Here is a 25138-nt window from a genome sequence, read left to right as displayed (position 1 = left end):
GACATAAATTGACGTCTGTTGTCTTTGAATAGACGTCAATTCACATCTGTTGCCTTTATAACAAACGTTAACTGACGTCTTTTGTAAGAACAACAAACATCTATTTTTGGGTTTTTTTTTAAAAAAAAAAATTTGCTGCCGTGAAGATGAGGGAGTAGACAAGTTTTGTTGTGAGGATGAGGAGAAAAACACGCACAATAGCGGTTCGAAAATCACCGTCGTAGTTGTCCTAGAATGCGCCCAAGAACTGCACTAAAAGCAAATGAAAACGTATTTTAATCGGTGCAAATTAAAGATAAGGGTTCCAAACGTAATATAATCGGTGCAAAATGATTTTAAACAGTTCAAAATGGAAGAAAACTTACTTGAACGTTAATGGCAAACGAGAGAATGCAGAGGAAGAAACTCACGACACTAAAGAGTCATGTAATTACTTAACTAATTAAGACTTTGAAGAACAATTTTGGGTTTTTAAATGTAAAAAGTGGAAAAGTAAACATGAATGCAATTTTGATCAATTAAAGAGAAACATAAAAGTGAATGAATGATGTTTGTATTATGAGATGAGTATGTTGTTGGGATTTAGATTTCACCTATTCACTATCGTGCATATATGAATTCTTCTTCTTCTTTAACTATTAATATCACTTTCTAAATTACTTAAAACCCGATGTCTCGGTGAAGAAAGCATATCCTTAATTACTAGATCACAATGTCTTGTCTCCCTAATAATTAATTATGCATTACAATTGGAAGCTTAAGATAACCAAGTGTTCTCTCCCTATGTCTAGGCAATAGTTCCCTTGGGAGAAATTCCCCAGATCATGAAGTGTAAGATATCTGTCGATACTCAGACAAATCAAATAGCATGCCATGAATGAGTTAAACATAACAAACATATAACAAAGGAGAAAAACCCTAACAATTAATGAAAGAAGCATGAATAACTCAGAGCAAATTCAAATACATATGAGTTGATGAGGTTACATCTTCCCTAACAACATATAAGGTTTAGTTCTCCATTGTCATGGAGAAACTAGATGAACAATGGAATAAGAACGAAAGATAAACCCTAAAAACCGAAGAGGAGAGCTTCCGCATCCAATTATGTCTCCAGAGAGTCGAAAAGTGCGAATTTGCATCCCTTCTGTCAAAAGATATCTCCTCCAAAACATGCAAATCATTAAATAGGGCTAAATTGGATCATGGGCCAACATCGCAGGTGCTTAGTGCCCCAACTTAGAGCGCTCAAGCGAGCTTGCGAGAGAAGTGGCGCTCAGCGCCCCTTGAAGGGTGCCAAGGCGTGAAACGGCACTCGAAGACTGGCGCTTAGCGCCCTTGAAAGGGTCCCCAGGTGTGGAAGCGAGACATCCTACGCTCAACGCCCCGGAAAGGGCGCCCAGGCGTGGTTGCGAGGCATCCTACGCTCAGGGCCCAAGAAAAGGGCGCCCAAGCATCCTACGACCTTTTGTAGCCTTCTTTTCTGGTGCTTTTTCATTCCTTTCTAGGTTCCAACTCCTTGCTACTTTAACTCCTCTTCCAAATCATTCCAATTTCCTAAAAAATCAAGGTAATTTAGTGATAAAATCCTCAAGTATAACCTCAACTCTCTTATTCACAAAAGTAAACTAATAGCAAGAGATCAAGCAAGTTTCTAAGTCAAAAGGGGTTCATTTAGTATCAAAATTGAATCAGAAATAACGGTGAATTCAACCATTATCACCTGTCACATATATTGAATTAGTTCATATGATAGCAATTTGTTAATTAGAAATTGAATAATATCAACTATACTAACATGTCATTTCTTTGATGTCCGACTTTGTACAAAGAGGCGCCAAGTCTCCTCATCAATGGTCTTATATTTTGCACATGGAGACTCATTTTTTTTGCCCCAAATATATATCTCGAGCTCAACTTAGTCTTAAAACCCCGGAATTTCTTAGTAATAGATGATAAACACTTATTTCTAAGTGTTGCGACATTTGGAATGTCAAATATGGTTGGTAATAAACATAATAAAGTTGTATCAGTGCAAAATTATCAATAAAAATAAATGATATTAATTAACTTACCAATAGATCGTTCCATATAATGTTTCGATCAACCTCGGACACATGTTCAAAAGATGGAGTTAAAATATTAATCCTATCACGGGCCAGTACTCCAAGGTATGATCTGAAGGCATTTGCATTTGGGCCATATGCCACACTAGTGATGACATTAACATTCACAAATGTCCTTTCACCACTATTTCTTTTGACGATCAATTATTTCAACCTGGTGGCTCCTCTAATAGGTCTGGATGAGGGAGCGTCATCCCCTGATGAATGTGGGTGGTCAGCCATATATCTGTCAAAATAAATAACAACATGAAATATTAATAAAAAACTTATGTAATATCATATAATTTAACAAAACATGTAATAGGGGTCATATGAAATATTAATAAAAGACTTATGTAATATTAATAAAAAACTTATACACAAATTTGAAATTCATACATAAATAAATGGATTGGTCAAATGTACATCCCCTCATCATGATCTGACCGAATTGCATGTACATCGTCAAGTAAAGGGTGGTCATCCAAATTTGTCGTTGTTTTCAATGAATGGTTGTCAGCAATATGAATATTAATCAGATTGTCTTCGTTAACTTCAATTTGTTTTTTGCCTTGAAGAGCGACATACTGTTAACAGATTGGCAAGTGTACCAAATCGTATCAAGTAATATAAAATGGTAAGACCAAGTATCATTTTCCAAGAGACTCACGACACTAAACAATCATGTAATTACTTAACTAATTAAGACTGAAAAGATATTTTGTTGGTTTTTAAATGCAAATGCAACAAAAAATAAACATGAAAGCAAGATATTCAACTGCTATGCTCCATTCAGTTTTTTAGCAGTGTTCAACCTTCAACTGTTTTCAACACCGCTTAGTCCTCAACTTATGTTCGGCCAGTGTTAGTGACCGTTCGGGGTTCAACTAAGTTTCGCCAATATTCAACTTCGTTCGGTCTTTTACTGCGTTCGGCCTTCAATTGTTACACTTCGTCCGACCTTCATTTATTACGACTGTTCGGTCTTAGTTATGCCTTTGCTCTGTTGTCAGGTTCAATTCTTTCTACCACCACTTCAGCTTCCAACCGCTCGGTCTCGTTCATGCCCCGCTTGGTCTTGGTCATGCCTTCTACCATTTGGTCTTAAGTTGTGTTCGTCCATGAACAGTGTTCGGCCATAAACAGTATTCGACCTTTATCTGTTATATGTCATTCGGCCTTAAACTGCTCAATGACCGTTTGGTCTTAACTGCTCAGTTCTGGTGTCTTTTCTTATACAGAAATGCTTTTAAACTCATACAACAGAAGTCTTCTTATTCTTCACTTTGTAACATCATCAAAATCATTATCTTCAAGATACCAATGCTCCTCATTGGTAACACGTCCCTCTCTTGATATCCATTGAATGACTTTTTTAACCTTCGATATGGATGATTATATTTTAAAAATCTCCGATGACGCAGATACACCGTCTTCTTTTCGTGTTTCAATTGTTGAGCTCCAGTGTTTTCTTCACATATAGGACATGCTTTAATGGTGCAAAATAACATTGTACACATCACAAAAGTTTCAGAAGCGAAGGCATGAAATATTTCAACCCCATCAACCCACAACAACTTCAAGTCTTCAACTAGTGGGCTTAGATAAACATCTATGTCATTTCCAGGCTGCTTTGGACAAGATATCATCATAGATAACATCTCGTACTTCCTCTTCATGCACAATGCAGGAGATAAGTTTTAAATTATCAAAATAACTAGCCAACAACTGTGATTGGTACTTAAATTACCAAATGGGTTCATTCCATCAGTGGCTAAACCAAGCCAAGATTTCTACATTCTTGACTAAATTGGGGGAATTGTTGATCAATATTTTTCCATTGCTTTAAATCAGCTAGGTGATGAAGCAACTCATCAATTTTTCTCTCATCTACATGCCATCTAAGGATTTTAGAATCTTTTTGATTTGCAAGCAAATGCTTAAGTCTGAGCACAATTGAAAGGTACCAAACTACTTTCAAAGCAAATCCATTTTTTTCTATCTAACCATTATCTTCACTATTATTTTTTTACTTGTATCGTGATAACCCACATTTTGGACACTTTTTCAAAAATTCAAACTCTTTCCTATATAAAATGCAGTCATTAGGACAAACATGTATCCTTTTATACTCCATACCCATTAGACAAAGAATTTTTTCGCATCATAATTACGAGTGGGTACTGTATTTCCATCTGGCAGCATTTCATTAAAAAATGTAAACAATTCTATGAAACTCTTATCAGTGCATCCATTGGTCGCCTTCAAATTCATGACCCTTAACACTGTTGACAATCGTGTGAACTTAGTTGAACCGACAAACAAAAGTGTTTCCGCATCAGTCGACATTGTCTCATACACATGAGATTTAACAAAATTTTATGCGCCAACAACGCGGATCATGTCCTCTAATTTGTCTTCACCCAGTCGATCTTCTCCCATGGTGGAATCAATAACATTCTCAATTTGGGAGACAGTCGGAAAGTGTATTTCTTTGTCGTGCCATATCCATGTTGTATAGCATCGTAGGAAACCATCACATATAAGATGCTCCCTAATTTGGGTTGCGTTCATCTTTCTCCCATTCAAATAATTCACACAAGGGCATCTAAACTTCACTTCATCATTACTTCTACCCTCATTATGTTGCACAAATTGTATAAATTCCTCTACCCCTCTCTTGTACTCAGCACTAATGCGTGGTAAATTAATCCAATTTCGATCAATACGTAAATATTCTACAAAATTACAATCATACAATCATACAATTATACAATTATTCAACATACAATCAATTTAATCATACAATCGTACAATTTATAAGCATTCAAAAGATCAATTCAAACATTCAATCTTACAAAATTATTTATATTCAACATAGAAAAAATTAAAAATTAACAAAATAAAATGAATAAACACAATAATAGGAACCTGGGACCGTGAAAAACTAGACAACAATGAAGAAGATGCGACAACCTGCGTTCTGAAACAAATCAAATTTCAAATAAAAACACAATACCTACACAAAAATACAACAAAACGTAAGTTTGATCATCCAAAACAATCAAAAACACATCAAACTAATCCAAAAACGCAAAAATGATGAAGAACGTCGTTCTATAGTGACGACGACGACGCAACTGTGGCGTAAGGAGACCAGGAACTCGCGTGGCGCAACTGTGGCGGAAGAAGAAGAAGAAATCGCAAAAACCAAACGAAAATGAGGTTTGGAACGATTTTGATGGGTGATAATGTCAAATAAGCGTCGACGATGACCACGGAAACAACAAAATGAGAGAAAATGCAATGGCGCGCAGCAATAGTAGAGGAATGTTTCTTTTTTGCGAGGAGGAAGACGATACTGCTCATGCATTTTCTTTTTTTTAACCTACGAGAACTTTATTACCTCGGCTCCTAATAAAACCGAAGCAGTAAGAGGTATATGGCCTCGGTTCCCCCTAAAACCGAGGCCTATACACGTAAAAAATCAAAATAAATTTGAAATGGCAATTTTGAAATTTTTTTCATCCCTTTGGCCTCGGTTTACCGCTAAACCGGGGCCAAATCCTCTGTCAAAAATTACATTTTACTTAAATATTTTAAAATTGTTCAGATCAGGGTCTATGGCCTCGGTTCCCAGGGTTCTATGGCCTTGGTTCCCCTGAGAACCGAGGCCAAATCCCTGACGGTGTAACTGCCAACTTTAATGTATGCTGCAAACGTGGGATGTCAGCATTTTGGAAGGGGTCTATGGCCTCGGTTCCCCTGAGAACCGAAGCAAAATCCCTAACCGTCTGACTACAACCTTTATGAAAACAGATTGTAGATGTGGAATGTCAGACTCTTGCAGGGGTTTTTAGCCTCGGTTCTGCAGACAATTGAGGCCAAAAGCCCTGTACAGAGATTTTCATTAGACAGCTAACTGGATTGTTAGTGTCTTGTAGTGGAGTTTGTCCTCGGTTCTGTAGGTAACTGAGGCAACAAGAGGTATATGGCATCGGTTGAAAAGCAACTGAGGCCTATACGTTCATGAAAATTTCAAAAATGTCACCACGCCATTGTATGCTTCGGTTTCTGGTGAATAGAGGCATAACGGGCGCGGTAACATCTCTTTATTTTACTAGTGCCAGTTCTCTTCAAACAGGGGAGAATGATAAGAAATATTCAAGTGGTATGAATTTAAAGACAAATTCTTTTCAAGAAGAGGGTATGATAGAAGAACTTGAGGAAAAACATTTTCAATTCAAAGGATTTATGACAAGATCAAAGATAAAAACACGTCTCGTTGAAGTTTATAATGTTCCATGAAGAGGAGGATGAAAATCTCAAGCTTAAAAATTAAATACATAGTAATTTTATTATAATTTTATGGAAGGTTAAATTCACTAGGTAAGGTAGCTTACGTGTCTATATATAAAATTACTAAAAATTGGTCTCCGTAAAAAAATTCCAGTAAAGAAAGTAAAGAAAATGCTACACTAGATGAAAATTTGACACTAGAAACCGAGTTCCTACTTTCAAACACATACTTTTATCCGTTCCTAAACTCTAAATCTTAAAGAAAAATATCAAACCTCTCTTAATAGTTCGTCCATACACCAAATTCTAGATAGGTTACATGACAGGAATTATAAAAGAAAAGGTTAGAAATTTAGTTTCAGGAAAGTCGTATTCGCAGTATTAAGTGCTATCCAAAAAATAAAATTGAAGGAGTCTATTTCAATAAATTTATATTAAATGACTATTATTTGTGGAAAGAAAATAACCTCTAGCCTCAGTTCATCATCTGGCTTCACTTTTGTCAACATTGTTTTAACAAAAAGCCAATAAGAATATTTAAACGTAAGAACGCTTGACTTTGGCTTTTAGAAGCTATAAAATATAGGGTGACAAAGAGACAAGAGAGAAGAGACAAGAGATAGGAGCCGAGACAGAGCCTTCATTTCAAGGCTGATTAATTTTTATGATTTTTAAATAATAATGATTCTTAAAAATTACAACTACGCTTAAAAAACAAATGAAATAGAGTAATGACTTACAGTCTTTTAAATTTCATACATACGTCATGAATTGAGACTGTAATATAATTTAGATTTATATTTGAATTTCCAACACTTCAGTCTATCCTAAAATAATATTAAATTTATATGAAATTAGTATTATTTGTGGAAAAAAAATCACCTCCAGCGTGGATTGATCCATCGTTGCTTGACTTTTGTAAAACAATGTACCACGTTATGAATAAAAAGTGAGCGTAAGGTGTAGGTTTGGAGTAGGAGGGGTAGTATAAAAGAGGTGTTATATATGATAGATTGAAGCATATATAAAATTGGTAGGTTATGAAAAAGAAGATGGGAAACTGTGGGATGCTAGTTTTGTTGGTTATGCTACTGATTTCGAAGCCTACAACACTTGCTGAGTTGAGCAGTGAAGGTTCACTTGTGCAACATATGAAGCCAGTACGTCTTGCTGCCATTGTACCACGACACCCACCAACCCCACCAACCCCTAGGATGCGGCCTCCTCCCATCGATACCCCGGGGATTGGAATCCCACCCCGACGTCCGAGGCCGCCTCCGACACACGGACCTAAAAACCACTATGCTCCGTTGCCCTAGCCTAGCACTATTTTCTACCATAAACAATATTTCTCATCTTTCACTAAATAAATAAACATCTCTTCACTTTCTTCTTTCTCTTCTATAAGGAAATTGTACTCCCAAACAAATTTATATATAAATTTTGCAACTTCCTTTGCTAGTTTGATGATATGTAATATTCAAATTTATCTCGAGTTAGTATCTTTTTAGTATTTCTTACAATAGATTCAATTATCATTGATTAACATTATTAGACACAAAAACATCTATTTATTCTTTTATTTATGAAAATCTTTTTATCAAGAGAACACTACAAAAATAAAAAATTTTAGTAGGGGTTATTTTTTACGTTACCGAGGGTTTTAACTCCTGGAAAATACATTTCCTGTGGTTACAAAAATCACTGGGAAAAGCAGTGTCACAAAATTACCGATGGTTTTCTGTAAAATCGCCCCTATTTCTAGAGGTTTCTAGAACTGCTGGAATTGACCAAGGTTCTCTGAAACCGCCCATATTTCCAGGAGTTTATGGAAAACCGCCGGTAATTACCAAGGGTTTCTGGAAAATCGTTGGTAATTACCAGGGGTTTTCCAAAACCGTCGGAAAATCATTTTTAAAAAAATAAATAAAATACTTGATCTTGAGTAGGAGCTAAGGAAAGCTAAAATCTTTGAACTCGTAGCCAGTGCCCAGCAACTAAATGCCCCTACAAAACAAAAAACATGACATTGAGCCAGTGTTATGAATATGAGAGGCTCAAATATAACAAAGGCTCTGAAAAAATTGTTTACAGAAAATATAAAATAGTAGGAAGAATATGAAAATGACAAATGTCACAAAAAGAAGGCTCGTACTCCAATCTATCAATAAATAATTATTGTCATAAATATATTCCAAAATACATAAAATAAACAAAACTTAGGGAAAAACATAAATGGCAAGGCTAACAAATAGGTTTCTAACATGTTGTTAATAAAGTCCCTATTTTTAACATGTTGGTAGTCAAACATAGGTTGCGCAATTCCATCAAAAGTGCAGTTTAAACTGTTTAGAGTCCAATATGTATCACGACTACATTGTTGAACTTACTCTTGCTTAGAGCCCAATGCAATTTTATAAGGCAATATACAAGCATTAAAATGAAATGTATATATTTAAATAAGCATGAACGATGACATAGTTTCATAAGACCATATACAAGCTTAACATACTAACATATAATAAACTTTTACTAATGAGATAAAAATACCAATCTTCCTTAACTTTAATGATTTGATTGTCAGAATATTGTTGACATCTACGATTCGGAAAATACTACAATAAAGAAAAATAGTATAAAATTAGTCAATTAAAATTCTAGTACAAATTAATTATATATACAATCAAGATAACTTACATATCGATTGGCATTACCCCTCCTTCATAATGTTAAACTTAGAGAACATTGAGCCAAAAAAATGTGTCACCTTTTGCTGGAGAACTTTCATATAAATACACATGATTACAATCAGTCAAGCTGATTTTCAGCCCACTAAATAAGTTAAATTGCAATATATACATTAACTACAGTTAATTATCCTAATTAACAGAATAACCGTTACAAAATAAATATACAATTGCAAATCTTTTGCCATTCATTCTGTTGACATCCCCCCTCAAATTGATGCTGGTGAATCTACAAGCATCAATTTGCCAAGTAGAAACTTGTGACGCTTGCGTGGCAACGATTTAGTGAAAATGTCAGCTATTTGAATGGATGTTGAAACATGTGGTAGATTAATGACTCTACAATCATATGCTTCTCAGATAGAGTGACAATCAACCTATATTTAACATTAACTTCCATTGGAGTGTCAACATGGGTAGCATTGGTGAGTCCCACCAGCTGGACCAAATCTTGAATATATTTATGTTGGTTTACGAAAATGCCTTCAGGATGGTAATGCACCTCTAAACCCAAGAAATAATTGAGATAACCTAACTCTTTCATGTTAAAATTTGAATACAACATTTGTTTGATTCTAGAAATAACATCTTGATTAGAACCAGTGACCACAATGTCATCCACATATACAAGAAGTACGACGATGCCTTTAGGAGTCCGTTGAAGGAAAAGTGATGGACCATACTGACTTTGATTGAAAGAAAAACCAAGAAGAGTTGAGTGAAACTTTTCAAACCATACTCTTGGGGCCTGTTTCAATCCATATGAAGAGTGTTTCAATTTGCAAACAATATTCGGGGAGAGGGTCGACATACCACCAAGAAGTGTGATGTAAACTTCCTCCTTAAGGTCACCAAGGAGGAATGCATTTTTGACATCCATTTGATGTAATGGACAAGATTTGGATGCAGAAAGAGCAAGGATAGTGCTCATAGTAGTCATCTTGGCAACTAGAGCAAAAGTCTCATCATAGTCTAGGCCATACTCTTGCTTATTTCCAAGCACAACCAGTCGCGCCTTGTAACGGTCTATGGAGTCATCTGAACGCAGCATTATAGAGAACACAAACTTGCTGCCTAAGGGTTTAACAGATGGAGGACATGGCACTATATTCCATGTCTGATTTTCTTCCAAGGCGAGAAGTTTGCTTTCAATAGCTTTTTGCCAACATTCATTCTTCATTGCCTGTTTATAAGAAGAAAGAATAGTAATAAATGATAATGTTGCTGTCATGGAACAGATATACCTTTCTGGGGGCTTACCAATGCGTGAACTATGTCGTAAAGGAGCTGGTTCTGGTTATGGAGCTTGTACTGGATCAACATCCAAGGAATTATCTTGAAGGGGCCCATGTGATTGTGGTAGGTGATGGTGAGTGGCAGTATTTCGCCTTTGATAGGTCAATAGAGGTCTAGATGATGAGTGACCTGCAGAAGAATTAGAAAACAATGGCAAAACAGAAATTGGAGAAGGGAACGAGTCATGATGGTTTGCAAAAAAATATACACTTTCTAGAAAAATGACATTTCGAGAGACCCGAATCCAATGAAGGTTAGGATCATAACATAGAAATCCCTTTTGATGAGGAGAATAGCCAAGAAAAGCACATTCAACATATTGTGTAGTGAGCTTGGTGTGTCGTGTGGAGGAAGATGGACATAACATGCACAACCGAAGATACGAAGAGTGGAGTAATCGGGTGGGTGACCAAATAATCGAGTGAAAGGAGATGCATTACTTATAGAAGGAGATGACAATCTGTTTATAAGATGAACAATAGTGGAAAGGGCTTCACACCAAAATTGTGATGGTACATGCGACTCTAGCAAAAGGGTGCGGACAACATCTAGTAAATGGCGATTTTTCCGTTCAGCTACCCCATTTTGTTAGGGGGTTGATGGGCATGATCTTTGAGATAAAATGCCATTGGATTGCAAGAATTCCTGAAATAATGTACCTATTGCTTGGCCATGCCACAAATGTACCTATTGCTTGTCTTATTGTCATGATGTCATCATCAACATTAGGTACATGAAAGGAACATTTGGCTCTAGAGTAATATCTACACTAACTTTTACATGTTCATTAGGTAGAGATCTACCATGTAGTGTATCACTTTTAATATTATGCAATTTCCTATGGGCAACTAAGCAAAGTAATGGTGATGATACAAACAATTTACAACTTGATACTCGATACACTGTAAAATATAGTTATAAGAGAATCTCCAATGTGAATAAATGTGGAGATTTATAAAAGTTTAAATTAAGCAACTTAAACTAATATTGAAGCTAATGTAGATAAGTTAGTTACCTTGAGTAAACTATTTGATGAAATTGTGTAACTCGCATGGCCACTGTTGACACCATTATCAGTTTGTGCTATATTATTTGTCGTTCCATTTTCTCGAAGTGAAATAATGTCATTCTTCATTTGTGCTATTCTTTCAGTCATGTCTTTTATTTTAGCAGTCAATGTATCATGCTTGTTGATAAGGAGAGCATTAGACTCCAAACATATTGGTTTTTGATGATGAGTGGTTAACAATGAATAGAATATATGTTTCTAGTAGTATTTATCGATTACATAAGTAATCTAATCCATTAAAAGAAATCAGTACACATAGAAAGCGAAAATAGAGCAAAAATGTCTATTATAATCGATTACATAAATTGCATAATCGATTAAAACAAAGAGATAGGTGTAATCTGTTATGCAGATAGTATAATCTATTAGACAAGGAGAATGAAAGTGAAACAAGGTATAATGTTATTTTAATCGATTACATAAGTAGCATAATCAATTAAAATAGAAAACAATGGTCTAATCCATTATGCTAGTAACCTAATACGTTAGGTTAGTTTATAGAAGCAATATTAAGCATAATTGTCAAAATAATCGATTATATAAGTGATCTAATCGATTAAAATAGAAAGAAAAGCATAATCAATTACGTTATAAACCTAATCGATTAAACTGTGACAAGATATGATTTTCTATATAAATTAGATTAGAGACCTGACTCTTTAATGTTTTAATTGGCATATACTAACATTCTCTCTGAGTTTTGAGTACAGGCATTCTCAAGAAGAGTTCTTGGAGGTTTTGAAGATACATTGGTGAAAAAGAAATTAAGAAACCCATCAAGACTCATCATAGCTTATTTTTTCTGATATTTCTGCACTACTTGAGTGTAATCTTATCAGGTTCTTATACTTTGTGTATGATTTGATACTTGTGCTAGGTAGGCCAAGTGTAAGAGTAAGTGTATCCTCTCTTGTATTGGTAGAGATTGAGTGTATCATTTCTTATATTAATTGTGAGTGAGTGTATCCTCTCTTGTACTAGGTGTATTAACATTTGTGTGTGGTGAGGATAGTAATTGAGTGTATCATTGTATTCTTGAACTCAAATCTTGATTAGTGGATTACCCCCTAACTAAAGTCGTTGAGGTAAGACTGGATGTACGCTTGGAAAAAGATGAACCAGTATAAATCTTTGTGTGTTTTAGTCTTTCTTTATATTTCTTTACTTGATTGATTCAAACACCTTTAATTAGTGATTTCAAGATTCAAGATTCTTTAAAGATTTAAAAAGCTTTTAAAATCCAATTCACGCCCCTCTGCTTGAGATATAGGGGCTACTTTTCTAACAATGCTTTTGTTGTGTATAATGCTTTTTAAGCGACAAATAATCTTTGTGATCAACTCCAAATCATGTTGCCCTAACATGACGTAGATACTCTGGGAGACATAAAACTTGAGGTAGAATGTTTGTGTGAACATTATTCATCTCTTTTGAATGTATAGTTTGTGACAATATCACTTAAACTAAATAATAAACAAACATATCATACTTATTCTCATTTCACACACACAAGTATAATATCAAAAGTTATTACTTACACATTTGTTCCAAACTTGTTGAACATCTTTGTTTTCAATTTCCTCACCCTTGTTCACATTCTACAATTCTTGACGATGAATGTTACTAACATTTGATCCAATTCCTTTATCTATTTTTGTGTGAAAAATAATCAATATAGTTAGAAATCAATATTAGCAACTTGTATGTTACGTATTTATTTATATATTGACTTACCATTTCTTGTTCTAGGTGCGCATACCCTTTACACGAGCCCCTATAAGGATACTTGGAGTTTGATGTTATTTCCTTTTTTTTAGGCTTTTTTTCCTAAAAAAGAAAGGTAGTAAACAAATCATGTGTACACGAATTAAAGGATAAGTATATTGTATTTGGATATTATAGATTACCTTGAAACTTGTATCCATACATTTTGTAATAAACTCTTTCTAAATATCCTCACTAATAATTGATGCATACTTCTCAAAAGGATGAGTAGGAAGATTCTCTAACTAATTTCGATTATCATTCTTTAGATACATATTGACCAAGCTAGTTCTAAAATTTCTAAAAAATTTATCTGCCACCCTTAATACATAAGTCTTGCTAGATGTATCAACATTAAAAGTTAGCTGTAAATATATATATAAAATATATATATATATATATATATATAATATATATATATATATATATATATATATATATATATATATTACTAGAATGAAGTTTGTTAACCATAACACATATTTTAAAATAAGTATATTTAATTAGTATATATTACTTGATACGATTTTGTCCAGGAAAGAGTACGATCCTTTTTGAATTTGAATCCTCAAAAGGTACAATAAAAATAAATTAGAGAAGAATACGGAATAAGAAAGAGATGTGGATGCCCCAAGATGTTAATCTTTTATAAAAATCAAAGTTCTAATCCAAGAACCAAGATAATCTTCTCTAAAAAATGTAAATGCATATATTATGACTTAAAAGTTTCTACATATGTATTTGGTGGCCCTATATATAGGCACAAATGTTTAAGGTACCTAAGAAACCCTAAAAGAAAACCCGAAGACATTGGGCCCAAAAATAACTCAAAAATTAAAAAAATAGAAATAAAATGTTTGTAATTAAAAGAAAATTATAAATATTTTTAATTGCCTAAACTATTGTATAATTATGCTCCATGCCATGATCTTCATTTCCCTTGAATTCGAATATTCATGGAGCTTCATGAGCCTAGAAGAGATTTGTTCTTCCAAATATTTGCTCTCCTTGACCTTGTGATAGGTCCTTTTAATTGCAAAGGCTCTTTCTGAAGTTCTTCTTCTATAGGGATCAAGAGATAGTTGTCTATGATTCCCTCCTTCTTAAAGTGAACTTTTCACCAAATTAGTACCTACATCAAATGGAAACAAGTCATTAATGTTGAAATTAGAGCTTATTCCACAATCATTAGGTAGATCAACAATGTAAGCATTATCATTAATTTTCTTAAGAACATGAAAAGGTTTGTCTCCTCTAGGTAGGAGCTTAGATTTCCTTTTGGAAGGAAACCTCTCCTTTCTAAGGTGTACCTACGCCTAATCTCCAGGCTCAAACTTCATCTTCTTCTTCCCTTAGTTAGCCTTAGAATCCAATTTCTCCATTTTTTTTCTTTCAATTTGTGCCCCCCACTTCCTTATGCATGTTCCTAACAAAAGTAGCTTTGGCAAGACCATCTTTATTAGTCATAGAATCAATATTAGGCAAAGACAAAAAAATCTAAGGAAGTTAGAGGGTTAAAACCATATACTACCTGAAATGGAGACATACAAGTAGTAGAATGAACTACCCTATTATAAGAAAATTCCACATGAGGTATCCATTCCTCACAAGTTTTCAAATTTTTATTTACAAAGAATCTAAGGAGTTGAAAAAGCGTTCAATTTACCACTTTGGTTTGTCCATCTGTTTCGGGATGAAACGTTGTAGAGAAGAGAATTTTTGTACTTAACTTGCCCTACAACACCTTCCAAAAATATCTAACAAATTTTACATCTCTATCTAACGCAATGCTCCTTGGAATACCATGTAGTCTCACCACTTCCTTGAAAAATAAATTGGCCACATGATTGGCATCATCACTTTTATGGCAGGGAATAAACTGAGTTATCTTTGAGAACTTGTCTACCACAGCAAAAACAAAATCTTTTTCTTCTTTGGACCGTGGAAGTCCCAAAATAAAGTCCATAGAATTATCAATCTAAGGAGAGTCAAGAATAGGTAATGACATAAATATTCCATGATGCATAAATTTAGATTTAGCACGCTTACAAGTATTACATCTATTAAAAAAGGAAAACACATCATGTTTCATGTAAGGCCAACAGAAATGATCATGTAATATATCCAATGTCTTTTGAATCCCAATATGTCCCATTAATCCTCCTTCGTGAGCTTTTTTGACAAATAATTCTCTCATTGACCCTTTTAGGCACACACAACTTAATCCCCATAAAAAGAAATTTATTTTGCTTATAAATATCATTAAAAGCTCCTTTTTCACAATCTTTATAAATTTTACTAAATTCATGATCATCATCGTACAATTCCTTAAGAATTTCAAAACCAAGAACTTTAGTTTTAACCATGGACAATAAGGCATGTCTCTTAGATAAGGCATTTGTTACAACGTTTGCTTTGGCTTATTTATACTTGATAATATAAGGAAATTATTCAAAAAATTCTACCCATTTGGCATGTCTCTTATTGAGTTTGCCTTGACTTTTAATGTATTTAAGGAACTCATGATCACTATGAATTACAAATTCCTTAGGAAACAAATAATGTTGCCAAGCGTTTGAGGCGCTCACTAGGGCATATAGTTCTATGTCATAGTCGAACAATTTCCCACTTCCCCTTTCAAAATTTCACTAAAATAGGCTATAGGATGCCTTTATTGCAAGAGAACACCTCGTATGCCAGCATTTGAAGCATCACACTCTATCTTAAAAGATTTTTCAAAATTTGGTAAAGCTAAGACATGTGCATGTGTGAGTTTGTGTTTGAGACTATCAAAAGCCTCTTGTTATTCCTTTCCCCACTTAAACCCCACATCTTTCTTAATAATTTCATTTAAGGGGATGCTATGGTGCTAAAATCCTTGAAAAACCTCCTATAGAAATTAGTCAAACCATGAAAACTTCTTACCTTACTTACATTCTTAGGGGTAGGTCAATCCCTATTGGCCTTGAATTTTTCTTCATCAACTTGCACTCCTTTAGAGCTAACTACAAACCCTTGGAAAACAACTTCATTTGTACAAAAAAAATGCATTTTTCCATATTGGCATATAGTTTCTCCTTCCTAAGCACTTTTAAAACTTCTCTTAAGTACTCCAAGTGTGAATCAAGTGTTTTTGCTATACATCAAGATGTCACTAGAGCAAAAAAGGACTTTGATGTTGGTTATTTTCGACCTTTTAAGATCTACAAAAATACCGACATCATAGTGAGAGACCTTGATTAATGTCAAAATTACCATTTTTAGACGTTAATTGACGTCGAAAAATGACCATTTTCAACTTCAACTAACGTCTAAAAATGACCATTTCTGACGTTAAATGAGTCAAATGACATAAAAAATGCACTTCCAAATGTCCCTATTTTGTTTCTTTTTAATAAATGAATCATTTTTAGAATTTTACCAAACTTGAAAAGCAAAAAAAACCAGCAAACGAAGCATAGTTTTGGCATTTCATATATCCATAACTCATTTTCAAATTTTTACGAACTAATATAAACTAAAGTTATCACAAGTAAAAACATCAAAAGCCATGAAAATTTGGGTTTATAGGTTCGCTGGGGAGATACAATATCAATGAGATCTAAGCTTAACCAGATAAGGAATTGGCATCACTCTCTACCCAAAATCTTAAGACAATTGATTAATAGATCTTCAACCTTATATAATGCTCTACTTTCTCAATTCTACCAAATGTGGACTTAGACTCACTTGAAATTCTTACAATTTCTTTCTTTAAGAGTGAGTCCCTTCCATATTAGTACACTCCTTCCCCTCCAGCAGATACATTTGAATAACTCTTTTCGTATTGTCATTCATCTTAACAGAATACACTTACCCAAAACCCTTTGTCAAAAATACTTTCTAAGGGACTATTGTTCTCGTCTGAGCCACAAACTTGGACTCTAACATTACTTGTTGGGTCTAGGATGATGGGAAGGGATGTGAAACCCCAACAATGTCAGTACCCTTCGATGGGCCAGACGGTGGATCCTCACAATATGGCAAGACGCTCCAGTACCGAATTCACCATGTTTTGCAAGGGTAAAGATGAGTATAACCAACAAAAAAAATACCACATCTTCCTATTCATAACCTACATATTTAACCAACACATTATTCCTATTTCTATTTGGAGGTCGGAATTCAGTTTTTGAAGAGCTAAATTCCATCCTGACTATAATTTTGGTTTTTTTTTTTTTTTTTCAGAAAGACCAAATTTTGGAAATGGGATTTGTGAATTATTTGCAAGGGTGAAGCATGACAGAAAAAAATATGTATTTGATCAAAAAATTTAATTTAAGAAAATAATTAAAATTTTGTAGAATAATTTTTAATTGATTTAAAGAAGGAAAGAAATTATAAGATTATGTTCGGTGGAATATAATTTGGTTTTTGTAAAAAAATGTAAATAATTTTAAATTGAAAAATATGAAAAAGAAATTAAAACTCTGCTATTTTTATTAATTGTCGAAAGAAAATTTAAAAATGGTTTTACAAAAGCAGTAGATAATATAAAATTTTATTCAAAACAATTAATTAAAATTGTGGAGACTAAATTTTAATTGGTTTATGTAACATCCAATTTAGTAATATAAAACTATTAAAATGAACCTTACATTAATAATGATAGAACAGAACTAGAGATTGTTTTTTTTTTTGCAAAGATAAAATTCTTCACCTGAAGAATAAAAGTCCAACCTATACTGCAAGCTTCACTCCCAACTTCCCGTTGAGTCAACTAAAAGATTGTAACCATAAGCTCACACCATTAAGGTGATCATCGTAATAGAGAAACAACAAACAAAGACAGACCACAAAAATCCAAGGATAAGCTAGTTTACAATTCAGGAAATATATATATATATATATATATATATATATATATATATATATATATAATCCTAATTTAGTAATATAAAACTACTAAAAGAAACCTTACATTAATAATGATAGAACATAACTAGAGATTTTTTTTTTTTTGGAAAGATAAAATTCTTCACCTGAAAAGTAAAAGTACAACCTATACTGCGAGCTTCACTCTCAACCTCCCGCTGAGTCAACTAAAAGATTATATCCCTAAGCTCACACCATTAAGGTGATCATCGCAATAAAGAAACAACAAACAAAGACAGACCAAAAAAATCCAAGGATAAGCTAGTTTACAATTCAGGAACAATATATATATATATATATATATATATATATATATATATATATATATATAAACTCATTTAAAACATGTTACATACAACAAACATATCACTACACAATCATCAAATACTTTATGCATGACACTTATTATGAATGGACTGTCCGGACTTAGAATGATTGCCGAGCTATGGCGGGTTGTGCACTCGTGGTGGCTTCTACTACTTTGCAAAGTCGTTGCCAATGGGTTTCACCCTACCACACTCACGAGGTTAGTCTGTTCCGGGCCTTGGCGCATACTGGTAGCCTCTAAGACTAGGACCTCCTGCTATTCCTCACGACATGGTTCAATCCTCTCTACATGAGAATGAAAGACCATTGGAGTTTCAGTATAACCCCCAAGACTGAGCTCCTACATTCATTCTAAACATACTTGAACCTCACCAAAAGGATTCACTTTGGAACTTACTTTCACTTGAACCACAACATAGGGCACCACCATATAACCTCTCCATGAGGATCATGGAATTACGTCCATCAACCATACTTTGAAACCACATACTTTCATTTTGAGATATAACTCATGACATGATCAATGATATAACTTAATACAGATTCATACATGCTTCACAATGGATCCCAAAACTTCATTTAAATCAAACTAGAACAAAGAATTAAAGAGTAAACTAAAACCTGAACCATTCGTTGAGCGAATAAAACTGATAGTGCTCCCAAACCTCCACCATTCGCTCAGCGAATAAAACTGACAGTGCTCCCAAACCTCAACCATTCGCTGAGCGCACACTCTCGCTGAGCTAAAGTCCTCAGACAAAAACCCACCTCTACAACTATTCGCTGAGCGAATCCATTCGATCAGCGAGTCTGGATAATTCTGCAGCACTAAATCTGCAAAATTACGCAACCTACACCAAATTTACCAATTCAAACTATTTTTCCCAACTTCAAACTCTCCTAAATTGTTTTATATACCTAATTATACTTAATCAATGTTATCTAAACACTTCTAACCTCAATCTAAACAAGTAGACTCCACATCTAGCCCCAAAACTCACACAAAACTCAACTTAGAGACCCAAATTGAATTCTACCATTTGTGGTACAACTCCAAGCAACCTAGGGACTCTAACAAGTCCCAAAAGACTTACCAAGCCTAATCAAACTTACCATTTTAACACAAAACTCCAAACTCAAGTTTTCACTATTGAGTTCTAACACAAGTAGAATTCTACCTCATTACCACCACACCCTCCTAACTCAATTCTCTAACATTATCAAGGATTAAATACACCCAAACCAACTTATACACAATCCCAACTTCACCAAATCACTTCAGCAACCCTTTTTCCCCCATTTCACTACATTAAACCTCCATTTTAGACCAAAGTAACCTATAACTAATACTAACTGTTTCTTCCAATAATTTAATCATCTAGTTTCACTTCATCAACATCACATAGAACAATAATAACACATCCACACAGATTCAACATAAATTTCTATTATTCATCATCACAAAGTTCATTAATTTCACCACCATACCTCAACAATTACTAACACAAATGAATATTCACATTCAAACAGTATAGTACTCACACACCTTCAATTTTAGAAACAATTAACTAACTTTCCTTACCTCTACTAAACAGCTCCAAAACCTCTAAACGCTCCACAAATTTGTGGCATAAGGAACTTCTAGAATACCTACAAATCACCGATTGGTGAATGGAGACCAACCTTATAACCACAAATGGCCAAGAAATAAAGAAGAGAGAGTCTTGATCCATGCAAAACAGAAACGTTGTGCATGATCAAGAACCCTAGAATACTAAAGAAAAAGGTTTTTGACTTACTTGCTCTAAACAACGAATTGATCGGTTGAGGTTGTAGAACTTGACGCTGTAATCGTTTAGGCACCTCCTGATCGTCAAATAGATGACTTGAGATCAATAACTCTTAGAGAGAAGGTAGAGAACTCTAGAAAAGTGGTTTTAAAATAATGAAACTCGTTTATAACAAAACTATTTATAATAAAACCTTTTACTATTAAAATAATCGAGTCTCACTATTTTTAGACTACCACCACTTCTAAAACACCATTTTCTGGGGTTTTACAGTTTAATATAGAAGAGAAATTAAAAAGCTAAATAAGGTGAAATATAACTTGGTTTTGAACAAAACAATTTTAAAAAACAATTAAAATTAAAAAAATAAAAATATTTTTGAATTTTTATTGTTATTGATATAATTATTGGAGAAACAGAATATTGAAAATATTTTAAAAGATGCAATAACAAATATAAAATGACTAAAAATATACATTGTAATTTTTAGATCTGTGTTTAAAATGAAATGAAGCTATAGAAATTAAATTGAAAATTATTAACAAAAATATAAATAATTTTTTTCTTGGTAAGAAAAGAATTTAAAAAAGTTAAGATTACGGAGAATAAATTTTATTTTATTTGAAAGAGAAAACAGATTTAAAAATTCAGAATAATTTGATTTTGGAGGAAATTTAAATAATTTTAAATGTAAAATTTGAAATAAATTTTAAAATTTTGCAGATGTTTATTGTTACTCTGTTATAATTGTTTGATTAAAATATCGAAGGGATTTAAAGAAACAAAATGAAATAAATTTGTTATCAGATATTCTGAAATAATTAATTAAAATTAAAGAATAAATGATAATTTATTTGAAAGAATGAAGAAAATAATATATTTGGTTTCCTAATATAATTTGAATTTAAATTTTTGTGTTTTAGATAAAATAAATAATAGAAAATTAAACATTTTGGGGTTTTAAAAGAAATATATTCCTTAAGAAAGAAAGAAAATGTAATTCATTTTTATTTGGTATGTATGTAATAATAAATTAGTTTGTAAATGTTCGAGAAAAAAAGAGATTAGGATTTTTTTATGTAGTATGATTCATGATTAATCAGTTTTAAAAAAAGAGCATGGCCAATATACAAATAAAAAAGGAGTGAATTGCTTTTCAATTAAAATTATTTTTTTCAAAGTTTCAAAAAATTTTATGAATCATTTAATAAGATTAGTGTTGTGTGATACATTATTGAAGTCCAATTCAGTCACCAAGAATGAAAGAAAAGATATTCAGATCAAGAAGAAAACCAATACACAAACGTGGTTTGATTCAAAAGAATTTACATTTAGTTTTTCTAGCAATTTTAGTTAGAAATTTAACTAAAGATAAAAAATTTCAGATTATAAGTGTACCTACATAATTTTAAACTTAAAATCTAAGCAAACTCTTAAAGAAAACTCTTAGAAACACAAAATTAGATGATGTTATACACAATCACCACATACAACTTACAAGTGAGTTACAACGCAAATAAATTAAAATACAAGGTAAAAGGAAATATATTGCCTAAACTGAAGATTTTACGATTCAAACCTATAGTCAAGCAAATTACTAGAATTAGTAGGTTTTACTAAAATTGTTTTAAAGTTTTGTTAATTTATTATTTATCAAATTCACATTTTTTATTCTTGAATATTAATTTACTAGATTAAATATTTTTACTTTTATCTTTCATTATTAGCATGTGGTTTACCTTTCACGTAGTATTTCATAAAAATCAATTCAAAAATTAATTCTATATTTATTAAAATAAGACTTAAAATTAACTTAACTCAAGTTACTAACTTAACAATGAAATTATCTTGATTAAATAATAATAATTTGATAGCATCAACCTCGATGTATCAAAATTATCAACATGTTTTAAAAATTTTGGAAGTGAAAGAAGGAAAGCTTTGAAAACCTTATTCTTTAAACAACTTGGGGTTAACATGGATAAGTGGACTACCATTGTGAGATTAGTGAGTCAAACACATAAATTAGAGAAATGAATAAAGCACCAAGTGAATAAGTCATTGGTTTTGTTATTAACGGTCTCTTTCCATGTATTTAAAGATACTCACTTAATTAACATTAAACTTCTTTATTATATCGGTGTTTAACTTACTGATTTAATCGGCTATTAAACCCATCAGCACATTACTATTAACCAAAAGTTACTAATTTATAAATTGATTATCACTTTATTATATTTTTACAGGATGATATGAAATTGAAAGTTGGTAATTAGTTTGGTATGGAAGAAAGCCTTCTCTTGATAAAAAGCTTCTCATAAATAAAAAGAACTTAAATAGTACACATCATCAAAGGTTGCAAAATTAAATATAAGATGTTTATAGAAGAGAACTTAAATACTTATAATTTCCTTAGAACAGAAATAAGAAAGTGAAGATGTTTATTTGTATGGAGAAGATGAGAAAATTGTTTATGGAAGAAAATAGTGGTAGGGTAGGCCTACGGAGCATAGTGGTTTAGAGGTCTGCGTCTTGGTGGCGGCCTACGACGAATAGGGCCCCTGTTAAACCGCGGGACAGGGATGTCAGGGGCAAGCGAACTTTTGGACACAACAAGTGTTGAAGGGGTGAAGACGGTGAGTAGTATAAGGAACAAAACTACCGTCCTAGAAGAGTATGTCTAACATCCCAAAATTTATACAGTCAGCAACTATATAATAGAATATTAACATATATTAATATGATAAAGCAGTTTTACAATAACAGAGAACAAGTTCAAAAAAATGGCCGAACGGCCTTACATATACACGTAAACTACGAGCGCTACAAAAATAATAAGAACGAACGGTTTACAAAAGAAATACCGAACGTTCAATATTCAAACGCAAGCCAAAAGGAACGCTTGCTCTAAAGCGGCTCGCTACTAACTACACTAACTAAAATAACCGAACGCCTTTACTGTTCGGCCTTCACCTCAACTTCTACTAAGTTATCTTCAGCAATAACTTCCTCTTCAAGTGTTTGCTCCAGAGACGCATCTCCCTCTGCTCACATCCACACGGATGATCATTGCATTTGACAAGACGGATATACAAACACAGACAACACAATGGAAAATGCAAGGGTAAGCTTATTGAATTTAATTCAAGTCAAACATATATTTCACAGTTATCAAATTCAGCAAGTAAATTCACAACATATACATTCAATTTATACATTAATCCCATCCAAATCCTGATACTAGACCGACCGTCCGGACTGTATGAATCCTGTGTAGCTAAGGCGTCCGTGCACTCAGGTGGGGTAACTGGAATGCTCATCAGTAGCCACCTGAGGTTAGTCTGTTCTGTCCAAGTTACAGTTATGGACTAGACCTCCTGCCACTCCCACGCATGACATACTCCTCTCTACTTGAGAACGAGCACTCACGGAATATCAGGATGAACCACCATCTAAGCTTACCACGTTCATACTTACAAATCTCAATTTCCATTCAAGAGTCGTTCCTCCCTGGAACGCTCGTTCAAAAACCATAATCACAATTTCAACTCTTATAGTGTTCGCACATCTTAATTCTTCCTCTTAAATACATTTTCATTCTATGTTCCACTTGCATAAAAAGACGAACGTTCACTCCCCTTCATAACGAGGACGAACGTCGAGAGCGAGACCGAGAAAGACTCCTTTGAATCAGTTAAATGAACTGACTTTAGTACGACCCGAATAATACTTAGAATAAGTTAAGTATAAAGGCTCTAGGCCGAATTCAAATGAATGTAACACCACCAGACAAATGGAGATTTATACCGAGAACCGTTATCTTAGGGAAAACCGTTTGCCAGTCAATGACCGAACATGAAAATAGACATTTAATGAAGTTTTTGGACGAACGTCACTGAAGTCTTGGACGAACGTTACTAGATCTATTGGACGAACGCTATTTAAAATTGATGGACGAACGCTATTTCAATTCAGGACGAACGTTATTACAGCTCGTTGATAATTACGGAAGGGACGAGCATTCGGTATAGGACCGAGCGCTACTTATCATTTATACTTTTAGGACGAGCGTTCGGTCTAAGACCGAGCGCCACTTAGGACGTACGCTTTTAGGTCGAGACTATTCACTGATCCAAAATCATAGAAATTGGGATTTATATAATATGAGATTACTTAAAGTTTATGTTTTAATAATTTGACTAATAGTTCAAAGGAATATTTTCAAGCTTCTCAGATTTTCATACAACACTCCTGATGCTTACGTCTGGCCGAACGCTCAAACGTAAACTATATATAAGAGGGCGTTCGTCCTCAAGAATAATCCTTTCCAAATGAAAGGGTTCGACTACTTCAAGGATTTTACTGAGAATACCGAACGGTCAAAGACCGTTTCGATAACGAACGTTTATTTTCATAGACTTAGATATTCAAACTCAACTTACAGTATACACATTTTCCATTACAGACTTTCATACATCAATTTACTCAAATCATAGTACAAATCCATACATTTTCATGCATCATCTCATCATCCAGATCATTTTCAATTTAATCAAACCATAGAATAATTCGTTATTCCCATGCCACAATTCAGATCATACTCATATACTTCAAAAAAATCCAATATCAAACATCATATTGCATACAGATTCTCAGAACGCTCATATAATACACAACATAAAATTCCTAGTACATTCATGCATCACCGTAAATTACAAGAATTAAACTTAGTAAGCTTCCCTTACCCGGATCAGTGGTGATCGTTCTAAAATGAGTGATCTTGACTTGTCCAAAATGGTTCTATCAACTTTTCTCTTGAACTCTTCT

This window comes from Vigna umbellata, chromosome 10 (genome assembly GCF_029865625.1).
Source record: "Vigna umbellata cultivar VRB3 chromosome 10, Vumbellata_1.0, whole genome shotgun sequence".
In the NCBI taxonomy this organism is placed as follows: Eukaryota; Viridiplantae; Streptophyta; class Magnoliopsida; order Fabales; family Fabaceae; genus Vigna; species Vigna umbellata.
Note: the sequence above shows the minus strand (reverse complement) of the source record.